The sequence below is a fragment of the Lynx canadensis genome, chromosome C2 (assembly GCF_007474595.2).
Source record: "Lynx canadensis isolate LIC74 chromosome C2, mLynCan4.pri.v2, whole genome shotgun sequence".
In the NCBI taxonomy this organism is placed as follows: domain Eukaryota; kingdom Metazoa; phylum Chordata; class Mammalia; order Carnivora; family Felidae; genus Lynx; species Lynx canadensis.
Genome location: NC_044311.2, coordinates 70,004,431 through 70,024,414, shown reverse-complemented (window position 1 = coordinate 70,024,414; position 19,984 = coordinate 70,004,431). Strand labels below are relative to the sequence as shown.

The following is a 19,984-nucleotide window of genomic DNA, read 5'->3' as shown; positions in this document are numbered from 1 at the left end:
ATACAAGGCTTTTCACAAGAACAATGGCAAAAGGTGTGAGTAGGGTTTAGTGTGTGTGTGTGTATATGTATGTATATGTGTATATGTATGGATAAATGGAGGTACGTAGATACATGATACGTTTTGACTGCCGTGACAGTTAAATAGTGAGTCTCTCCTTCATGGAAATGAAAACATAGCACAGTAAGTTGGAATTATACCATCTACCATCAGGTAAATCTGGACTAGAAACCAGATTGTGCCACTCATTAGCTGTGCAGTCTTGAAGAGGTTACTTGACCTCTCTGAGCTCATTTTCCCCTATAAAATAATTACAGTAAGCTTAGAGAGTTTTTAAAGCTCTTTGTAAAGGAGAATCAAAAATCAGTCATGATAATTCCTTATTATTGGTATGTAAGTTGTTCTTTAAAATAGTGAATGTCGACAGACATTCAGAATAGTCTGTTTCTCATTTTAAAATGTGGTCTAAAATGTTGTGTTCTAGAATACGAACAAGGAAGGGTTGAGCCCTACAAACACGCAGGTATGCATGCCCAAAAGAACAACAAAAACAGCCAGGCAGGGGTAAGAGCCCCAGCTTTTTTGGAAGCTTTCCTGAGTGCCCAAATATTTTTAGATTAATTTTTAAATTGAAGACACACACACACACACACACACACACACACACACACACCCCAAAAGGCATAGAACAAACACCCAGAAATATTTTGCTTCAATTTTATATGGGTTATTTTTACATATCTGTCTTGCTGTGTAGATTTCATTGAGAATGAAATGAATCCGTGATATTGCTTCCATGGAAACCTGTTTCTTTGTGATTGGCTGAGCGGTATCCAGGCACTTCGACAATACCCCAGAAAGTACAAGTACTGTTAATATTTAACAGACACAGTAAAATCTACCAACCCCATGGCATTTGTTATGCAACTCACTATTAATAAAGAGATTCAGATTCATCCTAACAGTTTCTCACCCTCTAAATATCCTTGAGAGGCTGTTTTGCTTGTTAAAACCTGACATACAAAGAAACCCGAGTGAGTGAGGAGGACAGGCCATGGAAGAAGGGGCATAAAACCTTGAAGGTGTGATAAGATAAAACCTTATCATACTCATCATTGCAAGTGCCTCCATTTCATTTGTTTTATTTCAAGATAGAACTGGTTTCAAAGAGAAAAGTGATTTGCCCAAAAGGAATGTTTTGCCATTTTGCATTTAATCATGATTGAGAAAGAAAGTATCATGTCACCTAAGACAATTTATATAACCAGGAACATGCTGGTGTGACTAACCAAGCAAGATAAAGCAAATGATACAAAATTAAATGGCCCAAAGGAAACAGTGTGCATTTACCAGTGTCCCTGGGAAATTGAGGGTTTTCTTTTTTTTTAAGCATATATGACTTGGAACTCCCAGTGTGCCTTGAATTAAGAGAAGCACTCATATTAAAAAAAAAAAAAAAAAATCCCAATTTGCAAAAGAGTTGAATTCTCATGTAATCATTTTTTCTACAATACCTACACTGCCTGGATACTTGAGCACTTGTATTTAAAGTTTTATTTACATCGCATCAGGAGTAAATCTACCACTTTAATGGGAGCCACAGTACTGCAAAGAAGCCAGAGTTTTTCATGTTTCCATATATTATCATTCCACTTAGAGTATGTTTGTTTGAATGGCTTATTTGAGATTGAGTTTCTCAACTCCCAGTAAAGGATACAATTTAGAAACCTGAACATATATGTTTAGGTTAAAAGCCTTAAAAATAATAGGGGAAAATTACTATACTTCGAGCTTATATATAAATGACTTTATAGAGAGGTGTTTGTTTTATATATAAATCCAAAGAAAATCAGGTTAGAAAGTGCTACTGGCCAAAATCCCTGGACAATATCTAAAGCTGTGATTTGCTGACAGTCCAGAAAAACAGCTGCACACGTGCTTTCTGTACATCTTTAAACTGATATAATGTCGAATAATAGGATAGGTTTAAAAATGTATATACAGCAGTAGCTCAGCCATGATAAATTAACATAAATTTCTAAAAGACTAAAAAAAAATCATACATCAAAACGTTAACCATGATTATCTCTGGGGCCTTTAGTTGATTTTTGTGGGATTTTCTTTTAATTTATATCTTAGTCTCATCACATTTTCTGCATAACGTATATGTTATTTAAAAAGGGAAAGAAAATTAAAGAAACTACCAGCACTCTTTTACTCTTTCTCTGTAAGGACAATTAAACCTTAAATATATAAAGAAACTTACATGTTTTACAGTATCATCCTGGGGTTCCCTGTCTCCCAACACTTATATTGAATATGAGACATAGTACTCTGATGCTTTGCACATCTTTTTTTTTTTTAATTCACTTATTTTGAGAGAGCGCAGGAAGGGTCAGAGAGAGAGGGAGACAGAGAGGATTCCAAAAGCAGGCTCCACACTGCCAGCATAAAACCCAATGCGGGGCTCCAACTCACAAACCGTGAGACCATGACCTGAGCTGAAACCAAGAGCCAGATGCTTAACCAAGTGAGCCACCCAGGTGCCCCTGCACATCTTTTTAAACTAAGTTATAAGCCCATTTTCCCATCTTAATTTTTGTATGCTTCTCTTGAATGTAACACACTGCAAAGAATCAAGCAGACACTTAACACCAAAAATAACTTACAACAATCCCTTCCTTTTTGTATGTTTTAAAATTCATCCTTGCAGCCAAACATTTCCTAAAGAACTGACAGATAGCACTTCAATCAATTTTCTCTTTAAACTATTTTCCAGGGGTGCCTGGGTGGCACCAACTTCGGCTCAGGTCGTGATCTCACGGTTTGTGAGTTTGAGCCCTGTGTCAGGTTCTGTGCTGACAGCTCAGAGCATTGGAGCCTGCTTCAGGTTCTGTGTCTCCTCTCCCCCCCCCCCCGCCCTTCTCCTGCTTGTGCTCTCTCTCTCAAAAATAAATAAACATTTTTTAATTAATTAACGAAATTAAAAAATAAAACTATTCTCCAAAGTTTGAAACTCTGAGGTTTTAAAAGATATCTACTTTCCTGGCCATCCATGCAGTTTTGGAGGAAAGGACATATGAAATAATAACATGAGTGAAATCTAAGCAGTTTATGAAGAACAATGCCTAGAAAGGGTCAAGGGACACTTCCGTCAGTGCCGCTCACTAAGTGGAGAGACAAACGAGGAAGGCGGTTACCTCCCCATCCAGTCACCCTCCCAGTCTATTCCCAGAGTGAAAGCAGCTATCAGGGCAAATGGAGTTCCAAGGGACTGTCCCAAGATGCATGCATGATAAAGAAGCGGGGTGGTGAGGGGGGGTGAAGAGACAGACACCCTATGATGCTGAGATAGAAGAGAAATTGAGTTTCAGTGTTCCTTTTCTAGGTTGCTCACTTGTCATAAGGAATCTGCATCAGCGAAGTCACTGCAAACATACATGAGTAAATTAGAAAAAGGTGCCCCTTCCCCGCAGCAGACACAGTCTTGACCAAAGCATGCACCTTGGTGAGTGAACATTCCCACTTACTCCCTGACCAGAAAATCTCATGCAGTAAGCAACCTGCACAACTGTCTGCAGTAGTCCATGAACTAAAAATACAATCAAATTGGGTCTGCCTCTAACTGGAAGGTATTTTTGACTTCTTGCCAATGAAGTATCCCATAGTTAGTTCATATCACACATCTGATACATAACAGGGACCAAGAGATGATTTCTAGAGTCCAGAGGTAAATGAATTATTTCCCCAATGAAAAGGAAAATGGATACCCAACTCATGGAGTATTGTAATGCTTGAATGAGATACTATATGTCAAGCACAGAGCACAATGTCTAGCATGAATCACTCAGTAAAATGTTGGTTCTTTGCCATTTTCTCCTACCAGTACTGAAACTATTTAGATAAAAGCTGCTGTTACAGCGGTAATTTTTTTTTAATAGAACTCTTTCTTGCTATAAATCCCAAAACCTTCATATTTCCCCACGTAGGAACCAACTTTATTCCCTTCCCCACCACCATCCTCTATACCAAGTACATTTTAGAGTAGCAGGCAGTATGCCATAGACACTGAACCCATCTGGAAGAACTACAAATTAGTTTTGTATGAAATGTTAGTGCAAAACTCAGAGCCAGCTCTGGCTTTCCATTTTATAATGAAACTAAAATTTGGCCCATGTTTGCAAAAATTTTGCCAGCATTTGCTATGGGCCTGTGATTGTCATTAACCCATGCATTTGAACCCATATCAAAGGCAAAGATTCCAGATCTGTTGAGAGCAGGGCAGAAGTGAGGCACATCTCCCAAATGTCACTTTGCACACTGACCCTGAAAAGAATGAGATGTTGATGCACAAAACCGTTCAGGAAAAATGTGCAGAGTCATAGCTTTCAATGAACTTGGGTCACGGTCCTTCCTGCAGTTCCTTCTCTTCCAAATGAGCCTCAGAGACAGATCAGCTGTTTTTGAATGTTTACCATGGTTTCTGGGGCAGCCACGAGTTCTCTCTTTCCCTATAGTTCTTTAGTTAAAACACTAGAAAAGGGTAGAGAAAGTACTGGCCATATCTTGAGCCAATTCAAAGGCAGTGGTAAGAAGACAGCCAAGTTCTGTGAATATCCCCAATCTTGGCATTGATTGCCAACCGGGCATAGGGTGACACTGTTTTCAACATATCCCTTATCCCCTGTCTGAGGTAGCTGCAGCCCTCTCAGAATTTCTGGGACCTAGAATCTCACAAGTAGATAACGACACACACGCATCCCCACCCAGTTATTTATATTTTAATAAAATGTCATGTCGCCGATTTTTCTGACCTCTCTTAGCTTTAGCCAGGGACAGTTTCTAGAGGATGAAACCCAAGGCAGTGATCTCACTTGTGGCATCTTAATAAATGAAAAATTGTTCAAATCAGAGAATTTCTATCATCAAGGCAAGTTTGAAAATAATGGAGGACATTGTACAGAACACACCAGAATTAAGCAACCCCATCAGAATGAAAATGTATACAAAACAACAGAGAGTACAAGTACTTTAAAGCTAAGGAAATGAAAATAGATTCTTTTGAGGTGCGGAACAAGTCAAGGGAGGGAAAAGAGAGAAGAAACAAACCAAGAGCTTTGGGCTCTTCTGATTTGTAGCCTCTCTTCAGCTGAGCCTATCAGGTGAGACCAGACCTTCCAGGATGCCAAGCAGACAGGAAAATGAGGCCCTGGCTTTGTCTCCATCCTTTGACTCTCACCCAACATTGTACACTCCCTGCATCTGATTGACTTTTTATGAAGGACTCAAGTGCCTCTTGGTAAACAACTCCAAATCCTTGAATCTGACCATCACTCGCACCTGTAAGTTAAGTTGCTGCTATTATGATGCTATTTTTAAAAACCCTCAAAAATAAATACAGTAAAACCTTGGGTTGCAGGTGACTTGTGCTGCGAGTGTTCTGCAAGACGAGTAAACATTTCTAATAAATTTTAACTTGATAAATGAGCGATGTCTTGTAATACAAGTAGTAAGTGAGGCCAAATGTCACATGATCCCAACTGAGCCAATGGCTCTTGAAATTCGCCTTGATACAGGAGTGCTTTGGATTACAAGTATGTTTCAAGAATGAGTTGTGCTCACAAACCAAGGCTTTACTGTATATGAATAAGCATAATGGAATTTTATTGTTTTATATGACTTACCTGCCCTCCCACATACTTTAAGCACCAAGTCCATATCAATTCGCTGCTTTGTAACCCACACATCCTAGTCCAGCACCTTGAATAAAAGAAATGCATCAACATTTATTCATTTATACTATATCTACATATTTTCTTAAGTTCAAAATTGTTACTTAGTTAAGAGCCATTTGAAATGCAGACAAGAACAGTTTTAGTACCAATTTGGTTTTCCCTGAATGTACCTCTGTATTCACTCTTTCCACAAGGGGAGGTATGAGGTACTGTGCGAGGTTTCCCCAGGGTACCACACTGAAGACCACATGGTCTCTGCCCATCACCATCCAGGTAGGGAGACAACAAAGTGTGCATGTTGCTGAAACAATGTAATGATGGGTAGTTTTGTCTCTAAAATAATATAGAAAGAGAGTGATGTTGGGATTTTGTATCAGGAGTTACCTATCAGCTTCCTCCTGCAGATCTAGGCACCTTCAGTTTCCCAAGAAAGATACAATCGCAGAGATGTAGCTAAACATGCATGTAGGTCTTCATGACTCAGGGATTCTATCAAGTTCAATACTGATTCCCACCTGACAGCTCATGGCAGGTGCTCTGTATTTGCTGCACAAAGGGGAACAGGGAGCTGAGACAACCTTTGAGCTGTAACTTCTTTGACTATGCTGTGGAAGTATAAATGTGAATGACACCTACTTTTCTTGAGAAACAATCCTGCCCCCCCAGGTAGTCTTCTCAGGATGAGGGAACCCTGCCCAAGAGGTCAGCAGGCCTAGCGCAATCTCACTGTCCCACGTAAGTTCCGAGAGAGACAGGCCACTAAAATATAAGCTGAGGAGAAGAATATGGTCTGATTATCTTCATGCTACAACCAGGGCCTACACAATGTCTAATCTAGTAAGTCCTTAAGGAAAGTTTCTTGAATTAATAGATAAATGAATGAATCAGGAAAGGACCTAAAGCAATGACTCTAAAGAGGAAACACCAAACACGGACCAGAGGCCATGCAAAGTGCAGAAAGTCTTCTGTCTTCTCTCATTATATTGAAATTTATACCATCACACCCATAAAAAGGAACCCTGGTCAAATACAGTCCTTGGCCTTGACCTTTCTTCTGCCTAGAGTGAATGAGAAGAGAAATCAGAGCTTTCCCTAGAATTGGGAGTGTGTGCAATAGATAAATGTTTTTGGTTTTGTTTTTTGTTTTGTTTGTTTATTTGTTTTTTGAGATAGAGAGAAAGAGAGAAAGAATATATGCACAGACATGCACGAATTGGGGAGGGACAGAGGGAGAGAGAGAGAAAATCTTAAGCAGGGCATGAAGCCCGACACAGAGCTCAATCTCATGATCTCACCATTAGCCGTGAGATCATGACATGAGCTGAAATCAAGACTCAGATGCTCAACCAATCGAGCCACCCAGGTGCCGCGCAATAAATATGTTTTAAAAGTATGCTCAAAGTATTGCTGGGAATACAGTAGAGAACAGGAGAATGCACTTACTTCATTCAGCCTTACAGTTAAAGAATTCTTCTTGGAGATGGGGTCATTTGAGCTATTTACATTCCACACAAACCATAAGGCCTGCCCTTCCGAGAAACTTTGCACTTGGACTAAAAGAGGATGGCAGTAAGAAAGACAACTTCATATTTCCCCCCACACAAACGCACAAAAAAAGAATGTACAAACAACAAAAATGGTCATAGATACCAAAGACTATTTCCTGGCGACATAACTCTTACCTTACTTATCCCGGTGGCTTATGCAATAGTTCAAAAATAAGAAATAAAATTAAGGAGAAATCAAACATGGCAGGGAACACGGACTGAGAATTTAACTATGTGTCTAGGTTTACTAAGAAAGGATGGAAGATACTTTCCTTGTCTCCATCTCAAGGGAAGAACAAAGATTTGTGACCTAGATGTCACCTAAGGAAGTGTTCAGAATTTAGGCTCCCAGGTAAGCAGTGAGATTGTTTACGAGCAAAAAGGATCAAAAGTGTCTAAAAGGCATGACTCTATCCAAGCGGACCTTTGTGCCCCATGTAATGCAGGACTACTAATGAGGTCACATGAAGTCTATACTCTGGGCCCTGTGTCCCAGGAGGGATCAAAGATCCCATGGCCCAACTGAACATGTAGACTGCAGCGCCATGCTTTTCAATGAGCCGCTTCTGCAGCAAGACCAGAGGCCTTTCCTCAGATTTGCTGGAAGATATACGACCTTCAGTTTCCTTGAACGGCCAAAGGAAATTGCAGGGCAAAAATGGAGGAGATCAAATTTCCAATAACCTTGCAGGGGAGAGGAGGCAACAGAGCCAGATTTACCTAAACATGAACACGAATAAATGTCCTGCTCCCTAAGTTGAGGAGCAAATTCATACCCATTTTTGAAGTTTGACCAAAGCTCAAGAACAAAAATCAACCCGTTGAAAAAACTAAGCCCCTACATCTTTGTAAATGAACAGAATCCCATGTGCTACAGGGTACCCATATTTACCTCAGACACAGCAAGTCAAGTGGAAAACCAGCCAAGCTTGATACGTTCACCCAATTTCTAACCTAGAAGAAGGTCTGTTTCAAGCAGTTTCAGTTACTGGCCTGAGATGACCCAAGGACTTCCCATTAATAGCCACTCAAAAATAGATTAAAAAAATAAAATCCACACACCAAAATTCCCTCCTTGGCCAATCACCCACTTCACTACATAATAGGAACAGGGCGTCTAACATTTAAGCGGAACTAATGTTACATGTCAGTGCTAAAACTCGTGTTTTCTTTTGTATTTTTTTTCACAGAATATATTAACAATGTCTAAAGGTAACAAGAATTCCATAGAGGCATTTCGCCTTTCTAGATAGCAGGTATTCACTGGTTCTTGAATGTTTCAGACAAGGCAGAATTTCTGGCTTATTGTGTTTGAGAGAAAGAAAAGCATTTTGAATCAAAACAGAGGGGGGACTGCAAAGTGAATTCCAGTGAAACATGAGCAAGCAAACACATCTAAGTAGGTTTTGTTATGGCTTAGCATTCAAGGGATGGGGGGGATAAAATAAAAAGTATCCGATTGTTAAATCAAGACTTCCTAGGCTCCCCTGTCCGGTAGTCAATTTGCCAATTGCCTTTTTTCTTCTCTAATCCTATTTTTCAATACCTCATAACTCAAACCTGATTGATCAGTTGATCATATCAGCCTAAACTCATTAGGCCAATTAAATTAGAACGTATGCAGTGGAGAATCAGACTTGCTCAGTTCCAACAGAGCCATCCGCAACTGGCCTCCTAAACATCGTTTCAAGCGCTGTGATCTTACGTGGGTGGTTTGTTTTTTTTTAAAGGGGACATATTGCCACTCAGAAGGACTTCTCAGGGCACCGTGAGGGGGAAATAGTACCAAAAACCAGAGAAATCTGACAAAAATAGGATGCCTTGTCACCCAAACTCTCAGGCAGCTCACACATATGGTTCTGTATTTTAAACGTGAAGAAATAGATTGTCTTAAAAGCCTGGTCCTCTTAGCAGAGCAACTCCCAGAGTCCTCTTCTTTCCTCATGAACTTTTGAAGAGAAGGATTGCTCTCAAGAAGCCTCACGAATTTGTTGGCAAGATTGCAGACAGGCAGCAGGGTATGGTTCAGCCAGACATCTAATGGGCAGGACACGGGGTGCCCTGGTGAGGGGCTGAATCAAGAAGGTGGGGGGGAGGGGGCTTTTCCTTAATTAGTGCACAGAGGGGTCACATTTATGCAATTTTTCAGGAGGGGACATGTTTCCTTATATCTGTAAAAAGGCACTACATATGCTAACAGCTAGAGAGATGAGTACTAAATTCGTTGGATAATGACTTATCGTCCCCAAACCTGACAATGCTGAAACTAGAAGTGGCACTTTTAGGAAGTTTCTTGAATTCACTTTGGCCCCTTAAAGGGTCTTTGTCCTATCCATCTGCAACCCTGATATTGGAGCTTTTGAAAAAAGTCAACCAGAGGTGTGATGAGCTTCTTTTAAAATAGAGTAAGAGAAGGGGGACCTGGGGCGTGGGAAGAGAGAATGACATGCTTCATATTTAAATTTAAGTACATTTGAGGTCAAGGACTGTGTCTGATTCACTATTGTCTTCTCAGTACCATGCAGTCAATAAATCTATGCAGAAGCAATGCATTTATTCTTCCATCTTGCTTGTGTTTTTAGTAAAAAAGAGATGATCAAAACCTATCTTAATTTTTTATATCCACAATATTTAATTCTATGTTAACTTGACAAATAAGGCATTTTGGTGAACATTTTCCAAAATCTGCTAGAGGATCATAGAACCTTAGAGTTAAGAGGATCTTAGTACAACTTATTTAGTTGCAAATGAGACAATGAGTTGCAAATGAGAGGGTTTCCTTGACTTGTATTGAGTTACAAGATCAGTTGGAGGCCAAGCCAGAACTAGAGCTCAGGACATCAGTCTCCAAGCACAAAGACTCCCCAGTGGTTCTGTGACTAAGAGAGCAGGCACGTGTACCTCTAACATAAAGGTTGTTTCCTTAAGTGTTAGGCTTTGACAGCCTCCCATGTGCTGAAAGTTCTTACCCCACACCTGAGGCCCCTTTGCAAGCAATATTCTTTTTTCCTAGTGCTACCTCTGATACCACCCAATCAGCTGTACAGTCTTATAAGCCACCACACACTGCTAGATTCATAAATAGGTAATCAGATATCAGCATTACATTTACATAGATGGGCTCCAAAGAAAGTGCCAACTAGAAGCCTGTCACTTTCAAATCCTTTGTGAAATGAGCCATGGAGAAATAAATCAATGATAACTGCAAGACCACAGAGCAGTTAAATGTGCCATGCACCATCTTTGAACATTGGAAGGACCAGGCCAGAGCAGCAAATAAAGTGGGAAGCCTCTATGGTGTCACAGAAGAATGGCCTGGCTTTTCAAACATCGTACATCAGACATACTACAGAGACTCAGCATAAGGCAGCCAGGATGAAACAAGAATAATCTGGAAGGAGTGCTTACTCATCACCTAATTCCTCTCTTGTAGAAAGCATTCAGTGACTGCTACTAAGCAAAGTGGAAATTGTTTCTAAGGAACCCTGGATTCAAGTCAACCAGTGGAACAGCACTTAAAAGGCTATTTTGTCTAGGCAGTAATTATAGATTTTTCTAAGCTCCATTTCTAATAACTGGAATGGCACGTGTGGCTGGTAACTCAATAGAGAAGTATACGTGAAGGCCATTATAATAGATGGAACATTTTAGTCAAATAATAACAAGCCATTCCTTCCTCAGGCAAAAGGATTCAAATGGTTGAATGTGTGGCAAAGTCAAAATTCAGAACCTCAATCACACCGGGTCACACTGGCATTTCTGGCTCAAGATGAACTTGAAAATTATAATAAAGAAAAATCTATGATGAACAACATATTTATGAGTTCAAAACATCCATTTGTCTTCAAAAAGCTTTCTGGAAATAGATTTTCATTGTATTCTGACATAACATTCTATCTTCTAGATCTAGAAAGTTCAAACTGGACTAACCAACTGTAAGGATAAAAGATCATCTTATTATACCTTGATACCTTTGTGTTTCTAGCCAATACGTTCTCAACTGAGAATACTCCGTGTCTTGTATTGATCACCATTTCATATTGATAAAGTGCCAGTATTCAAGATGGTACCTAGAGGACATGATGAAAATTAACTAAATTGTCAAAGTGGAGTGGAGGGTAGTGCATTTATACAGTGAACTTGGACAGTTTTCTCAAATTGGAAGTATTTCTATCAGCAGTATCCAAAGCACAAATTATTTTTGTAAATGTCTTGAGATTACAGAAAAGAAAAAAAGGGGGAGTTTCTGGAAGAAACCTTTATAATTAGCTGTTTAGAACATCCCGATAGTCTAGAACATCCCAATACTCCCCAAAACTGTCAAGCTCTTCAAACACCATCAAGGTCTTAGAAACTGTCACAGCCAAGAAGCAGCTAAGGAAACATGACTACTGAATATAATGTGGTATCCTAGATGGGACTGTGGAAGGTAAAGAGGACATTAAGAAAAGCTAACGGAATTCGAATAAAGTATGGACTTTAGTTAAAAGTAGTGTATGCACACCAGTTCAAATACAGCATACTAATGTCAGATTCTATTAACAGGGGAAACCGGGCAATGAATTTACAGGATACTCACTGTATTATCTTTTTCATTGTGTTCTGTGTCTTTCTAAAACTACTTTAAAATAAAATTTTATTGTAAAAAATTAAAAGGAAGTTGTATATAGCAAAAAAGAAAAATTAAGGAGGTGGGTATCAAAAGAAAATAGAATAGTCAAAAGTGGGAGCCCTCAATCCATTGGAGCCTGAACTGTCAGCACTGGAGAAAAAAAAAGTCAAAATTCATCTCGAAAAGCCGGAGGAGAGCTGTTTGGAACAATGTGTTAAGAATAGCTGGGAGGTATTCATAAACACAATTAGCACCTTGACGGAAGAGGAGCCAAAAATAAGGCAGCTGTGGGAGAGCAAGCAGGCCAGGGTCGTAAACAGGTCCTACAATGGCATCTAAAAGGAGACAAGGTGACTGAGGAGGAAAGTGTTAGGTAAACAGAGTCCGGGTTTATAACAAGAACCCTTATGTTATGTGCTCTCCCTGGTGCTTCTAATTAGGAGTAAGAGCTGACATTTTTTTTCTACAAAATTGTCATGTTGACATTTTTGTCACTTTTATAAAGGTTTTTATGTCTAGATATAGGCAGCCCCTGTTCCTCACACCTTGAATTGTGCCCAGTAGGAAAGGACCTAAAAACAACTCGTCGCAACTCTGGATCTGACCAGCCTTCCGTTTCAGCAGCGGATTCTTTATTTGGAGGGACTGAATCATCCATTTCTCACCTTTCTCACCAGCCAAGTATTTTTAACTTACTGTCAGCAATGGAGTGAACATAGAGTCTATGAAGGAAAAGACAGTCCATTTTTCACTTTTCTGCTTTTGGTTGCTGAATCCAAGAATGCATTACAGCACAAAGGAAAGTCTTTTATGTAAAAATAATACTGGTTTGTTTAACATTTTTTCTCCATTTTGTTGAATGACCGAAATGAGTCTCTGCTACCTAACCAGGAACTGCTTCTTCCCTGGAGGCAGCTTCTTGGTACCAACCTGAGGACAGAAACTGTGTGTGGCAACTGGGAGCTCCTCAATGGCTCCAGGGATGGAGAAGCCATAGAGATGCATCCAGCTCCCTATACCAGAAGGATCTGACCCAGAAGGTGAGCCTCTGTACGCCTGTTCTGTTGGACCTCAAAGATCTGGGGTAAGAAAGAGACAAAGTTTGGACTGTTGCTTAAGAGCCACTGGGCACATGGATACTCAACAAACTAAACTTCATGATAACGGTGTGTTCCAACACCTAAAAGAAACCGTCAGGGTTCCATTAGGTTCTTAGGTCTAAACTGAGCAAATGGAAGTAGGGAGGTAAAGGCAACTGATCCAATAAGGAGAGACTGGCATTTTCTCATCATCAATGTAAATGGATAAGATGTCAACTAAAAACATTTAATAAAGACTTTTGCCTTTCTTTTTGTTTGTTATTTGCATGAGAGACGTAGAATGGATTTCACAGTCAGGGATAGAAAATGATACAGCTATGACTGCATATTGCAGAATGACGAAATTCAGAGCATGCACTTCTATGTGGTGCAGTGAAAAACAGAAGGAATGAATTATGCCTTGGAATAGGAATGCCAGGGGAGATACCAAAGCCAATTAAGATAATGATGAACAGATATGATGGCTGAGCACATACTCCATGGCTGAAACTAGAGGCACAATAGAAGATGAAAGTTAAGGAAACAAAAGGTCATCTGTAAATGGTGACCAGAATGAGGTGCTGAAAATATGGAGGTTTGAAGACCAGCACTGAGGAAGGGTCTGACATAGGAGGCAGAGCGACAGTCAGTGTAGAAGGAGATAGTGAAACTCAACTTATACAAGTCTGAGAAAAGTGCAAAGGGTCTGAGAAATGTCCTCCAAGTCTTTAAAGACACATTGAATGGCAAAGCCAAACTCAAGCCTATAAAAGGAAAGTAAATAATTCTAGTAAGCACTTATGAAACAATTGCTATATGTCAGGTGCATATAAATCTATTAACTCACTTAATATTTACAATAATCCTATGAGGTAGGGACTTCCCTGTCCCATTTTACTGTCCTATTTTATATGTCCTATTTTATAGATGAGGAAATGGAGGCACAAAGTGGTCAGGTGACTTGCCCAAGGTTACACAAGTGATCATAGTAGCCATCATATGCTGATTTACATCACACAAAAGAGGACTGCCACCAGGAAAGAACATGCACATTCAGTTTAGAGCTGTGTTAGGATCTAAAATAATTATAGTTGACCCTTAAACAATACAGGTTTGAACTCGGGTCCATTTACATAAAGATTATTTACGATAAATATGGTACAGTACTGTAAATGTATGCTCTCTTCCTTGTGATTTTTTAATAGCATTTTCTTTTCTGTAGACTACTTTATTGTAAGAGTACAGTATATTACATATAAATTGTGTTAACTGTTTATTTTATCAGTAATGATTCTGGTCAAGAGTAGGCTATTAGCTAAGTTTTGAGGGAGTCAAAAGTTATACACAGAATTTTGACTGCAGAAGGAATTGATATCCCTAACTCCCTTGTTGTTCAAGGGTCAGCTGTATTTTAAACTGTTTGGAACCACTTTGTTTCTCCATATTTGTTCCTTCACTCCACCATGCCACAAATATCTTGTGAATGCCTACAATGCAGGATTTGGGGATATAAAACATTACAAACAAACAAACAAAACTCTTCCTGAGCATACGTTTAGGGAGGGGCAACAGACAAATAAAATAAATAATAATATATAGTATAAAGATAAAGCGGGAAGAAGGACAGGAGTGGCATCTAAAATTTCAACAGTGTGGTCACAGTTCTAACTGAGATCTAAAGGTTGTAAGGGAGCAAACCATGCAGATATTCGGAGAGAGCATTCTAGGCAGAAGAAACAGTAAGCATAAATACCCTCAGGCCAGAATAGGACATAATATCCCAGAGGATTTTGTGAATAGAATGGATTTAACTTTGGCTAAATCCCTAGGCCAAGATTAAAATTTTTTTTTATTCCATATATAAATGAAGTACAAATCGTCTCCAAATTACATTTGGGTTTTTTTTTTTAATTCCAGTATAATTAATATATAATGCTATATTAGTTTCAGGTGTACAATATAGTAATTCAACACTTCCATACAATACCCAGTGCTCATCACGATGAGCGCACTCCTTAATCCCCTTCACATATTTCACCCATCCCCCCAACACATCCCCTTGGTAACCATCAGTTTGTTCTCTATAGCTAAGAGTCTGTTTTTCTTGGTTCATCTTTTTTCTTTGCTCATTTTTTTTGTTTGTTTCTTAAATTCCACATAAGAATGAAATCATATGGTATTTGTTTTCTCTGACTTATTTCACATTATACTCTGTAGCTCCATCCATGTCATTGCAAGTGGCAAGATTTCATTCCTTTTAAGGCTAAATAATATTTCGTTGTGTATATATACCACATATTCTTTATCCAAGAGTTGGTATCCAAAATATATAAAGAACTTATCAAACTCAACAGCCAAAAAACAAATAATCCCATTTAAAATGGGCAGAAGACATGAACAGACATTTCTCCAAAGAAGACATCCAGATGGCCAACAGGCACATGAAAAGATGCTCAACATCACTCATCATCAGGGAAACACAAGACAAAATTGCAATGAGCTATCACCTCACACCTGTGAAAATGACTAAAATAAAAAACATAAGAAGCAACAAGTGTTGACAAGGATACAGAGACAAAGGCACCCTTGTGCACTGTCAGCAGAAATGCAGACTGGTGCAGCCACTCTGGAAAACAGTATGGAAAGGTTCCTCAAAAAGTTAAAACTAGAACTACCCTACAATCCAGCAACCGCACTACTAGGTATTTACCCCCAAAATACAAACACACTAATTGCAAGGGATAAATACACCCCTATGTTTATAAATTACATATATTTACATACTGTTCTATCTAGAAGGATTTCCCTTTATAGATCATCCTTCCAGAAATAACTCAAAAAGCCACCAACACCTGTCAAATTGTTCTTTCACCCTTTGTGAGAAGTAGTACACGCCTTTTCCAAATTCTTTAGAGCATCTGTCACTTCCCACCCAGCTTTTGATTGGAGTTAACTTTTTGTTTCATCTCCCTTTAAATTGTACCTCGAAGGCAGGAAATGGATCTGTTTCATTGTTTTATTCTCTACAGAATTTAGCCTTGTTCATGGAAAGTGTTCAATAAATATTTTTCAGAAGGTTTGAATATGCGTTTTCTATCAAATTAAGTACCAAATTAGAATATCATTAACTTCACATCCACATTTTATTGTAATGAGGAAATATTTTTAACCATACTTTCTTGAATTTTGGGTTGCTTAATACCCAAAAAGGTTTTTGCCAAAATATTGCAACTCATCAATATGCAAAGTTTCAAGCTAATATTTTAAGCTCCAACAATCTTAAGGAGTAACACATTTTTCCCACACAATCATAAACAGAAAGAAAAAGGATTAATTTCAACAACCTTGCTGTAAATAAATAAAAATGACAGATTGTGAAGTATCTCTGCTTGTCATCAAAAATTTTTAAAAATATATTTAAATATCTCAAGTATGTAAAACATTTAAAAACTAGGCTGAATTTAGATTTTTTGCTCAATCTGGCACTGACCGGTGACTTATGCCCTATTATCTCCTGAGGGAAAATCCATTACAAAAGATGTCTTTTTGTAAGAGAACTACAAAATCTGACATGGGATTGTTAAGATACTATAGCCAATAAGTCATTCCAAAAGTGAAGAAGTATAGAGACAATGTAAGACAGAGTACTATAGCATTTAAAATAATTTGCTCTGAATTCCTGTATTCCTCTCATGTAGAAAGGAGTGTAAATAGATGCCATGTAACTAATTTGAAATTGACCAGACATTTCAGCTCCATGATTATTACTGCTTTTAAAAGGATAGAAAATAAATGGGAAAATCAATAGGAGAAACAAACTCATTTGGGGGAAACAAAGTCCTTATTTGGAATTGTTTCCTCTTCTGTGCCTCTCTCCCTGACTTCAGGTGACACCTGCTCAGGTGTGGGGGTCTCCTTGAAGGAGGCTCACCCAGGGAAGCTGGTCCCTTGGCCTGAGGAATGCTGTTCTACAAAGCTCCATCTGGCCTCCAATTTGACAGTAGATGAGCACTGCTGATGCTAGCTCAGAAGGCTTCTGCTCATGACCCATAGATTCACCAGAACTTTGTATCCTGTGGACGAAGGGCTGAGAAGGGAAGGCAGTACCTCCGTTCTAGCCATCACACTCTAGAGACTCCCCAGCCTCAAGGAAAAACAAGTTAATAATACTCTTTGGGCCCTCTGGGATTTAAAAAATGAGCCAAAGTAAAAATTTTGTCCTCCTCTCCCCTTCTCTTTTCCTAATCCAGCAGTACCCTTCCTTCCAAGTTTACTATAGCATCACTACCTCAATTGTACTGGATATAGTTTTTTTTCCCAAAACCAATCCTAATTGTCATTCCTACCATGCACAAATATTCATACCATAAATATTTCTGGAGTACCTACCACGTGACTCGCTATGCTAGGTTTGGAAGACAAAATTCTGAACAAGACAGATGTGGTCCTGATATTCGCTAAGGATAAAAGCAAAGAATGAGCACCCTGAAGTAACCCTCGGTCATCTTCCTTCTTGATGCAAGATGGCGTATTTAAGAACTTATCACATAATGAAAGACGTTAGTACACACTGATAGAAAGTGAGGTCATCAGGGAGAATCAGGCTGTGTCATGACACAGAAGGAGATTTGTCAAGTTCCACAAGCCACAATAACCCTCACACTGCCCCCCCTGCACCCTAACTCCAATGCTAACCTTACCATGTCCTCTGCTAACCAAAATAATGGCAATGCATTTTTCCATTCTCAACAATCCTATAGGGAGTAAGTGATGCTGGGGCTAAGGGAAAGAGAGTACATTTTTGGCTTTGTATTTCCAAAACTGATTCATGAACCAGCAGAGGCAGACCCTTGAGGTGGGGAGGGAGGGACTTTTAGAGATTCTGAAGATTGGGCTTTGATTATCAAAAGCTAAAGCCTGGAGGACAAAGCACTCATAGAGCAGGAAACCTCAAAGTGAGAACTGGATGCCCAAAAAGCAGTTTTCCCACCATTTGGATAAGAACTATGTCTGAAGGTCTGGCATGCTGTGAGGACCTGAAGAGTGGCCTGGCACACTGCCCCCTCTCTGGACTGAAACAGGACGACCATAGTTTTGTGTCCGTACCAGATGTAATAGGTGAGAGAGGGGGAATCTCAGAGCAGAAGAGGCTCTGAGATTTCCTGGCTTTGCACCATGTGCTTCAGACATAGTGTAGCTCACATAAAAGTCCAGAGTCCACTATAATGTAAAAGCGCTTAAAAAAATATAGGCAAGAGAGCCCCAAGGTGGTACCCAAAGTCATGGTTTCTGCAGTAAAAGAACTAACAGTTCTAGAGAAGGTACATTCTGCCCCTCCTCCCAAAGAAGTCACAGAAGTAGCTAAGAGGTGGGGTGATCATTCATGGTCCTGGGGCAGGGGTTTACATATTACATAAACCCTTCATTTGTAACAAATGAATAACCCAGAGCAAGTTCCAATAGAATTTACCAAGGATTGTTAGGAACCCAATAATAGCTATGGCCACAGAAGGGGCAATACCACAGGTCTGCCCAGCTGTCTTGACACAGGGAGTGTGTAGAGCACAGAGGTTTTAGCGCATGGACTCTGGCATCAGGGAGCCCGAGTTCCAAATCCAATTCTGCACTGATTCACATGACAGCCTGTGTGAAGCTCAGATGCACTAATTAGGATAAGTGAAGGAAGTGAGTTTCAAAAACTGCATGATGTATGCTTTCATTTATATGACATTCTGGGGGAAAAAATATAATTAAAGGACAAAAAAGATACCAGTAGTCAGTGGGCCTGGGGGCAGAAAGGGGTTGACTAAAATGGGGCCCTGGCAGGTAACAGAACTGCTCTGTATCTACCTGCCATTTGTAAAAACCCATACAAATGCACACCACAAAGAGCATATTTTGCTGGATATTCATTTCTAAAAAGGTCTTGGAAAAAAAATCTCTATTTGCCACTTCGTGGCTAAATTATCTTTCCCTGGTTATTAAACCTCTTTGTATTTCCATTCTTTAGCTCAAAGATAAATAAAAACTTCTTAAATTAGTTTGTGTGATTAAGGTGCTTAGAACAGTCTGCCACACCAGACATCCTCAGCACACGATAGTCATCATCACCTGATTGCTGTTGTCATGCCTGGTCTGTGCCAGGTGTAGTAGATTCTGTGCCCAGGTGTAATGGACTCTCTGTTCAGATCTCCTCTTCATTCATGCACCCATGCCCCAGATGCTGGGGAGGTTAGCTGTGGACCCTCCCAGCTGCTTTCCTCACCAGGATTTGCCCTCCGGTACACATCTGTCATCAGCTATTGGTGGAACCTAGGTGTAAGCTTGGGTTGATGTGGAGAAACAAAGGCCCAGCCTCCCTGTCCAAATTTGGGACAATTCTGACAGGCCCTCCAAGCTCCAGAACCCCCTGCAGGATTAGTTTTGGCCTCAACTGCGACCACACTGTGAGTCCAACACTGCTCATCTGTGATGCCTTCTTCATGGTCAGGAAAGAAATCAGTGGGCAGTCTCTGTAGCCAGACCACCTGGGTTCATCTCCTGGTTTTGCTAGAGCCATGGCCTCTTGGAAGTCACTTACCTCCTCTGTGGGTAGCTTTTCTCATGGGCTTCTGGCAAAGACAAACTGAGATAATGAACAGTACCCGGCATATAGCAAACACTGAGAATTCTTAACTGTTACTACCCAGCTCACAGTGATCCAGCCTTCATCGGACTTCCGTGACCCTCCTTGTCCAGGCAACTTCACTTAGCTTAGTCCATGGTATTATTTATAGTTTTCGTGTATATTTATGTTTTTCTGTTGCTTTATCTCAACCACAAGTATTAGTCCTATTTCAGTTTGCAAAATAGGGATTCAGAGAAATTAAGCGATTCGCCCAAGATGAGACAAGCCAGATGGTGTCATGCCAATTTGTTCTCAGAACTTGGGCTTTTCCCATTAGACCACACCAGTTACATAAGGAGCTACTGAGAAAGTTGCTCCTTATACATATTTAAGTTTATGTATTA

General features: G+C 39.7%; 1 long non-coding RNA gene across 1 annotated transcript in view; it reads right to left on the bottom strand.

Moving 5' to 3' along the window:
* LOC115523912 overlaps positions 1–19,984 on the bottom strand; it is a 281,260-nt gene that overhangs the window by 183,432 nt on the left and 77,844 nt on the right. The window contains exon 2 of the long non-coding RNA XR_003971883.1: positions 5,685–5,760. This is a non-coding gene — a long non-coding RNA (uncharacterized LOC115523912). The remainder of the gene's footprint in view (positions 1–5,684; positions 5,761–19,984) is intronic.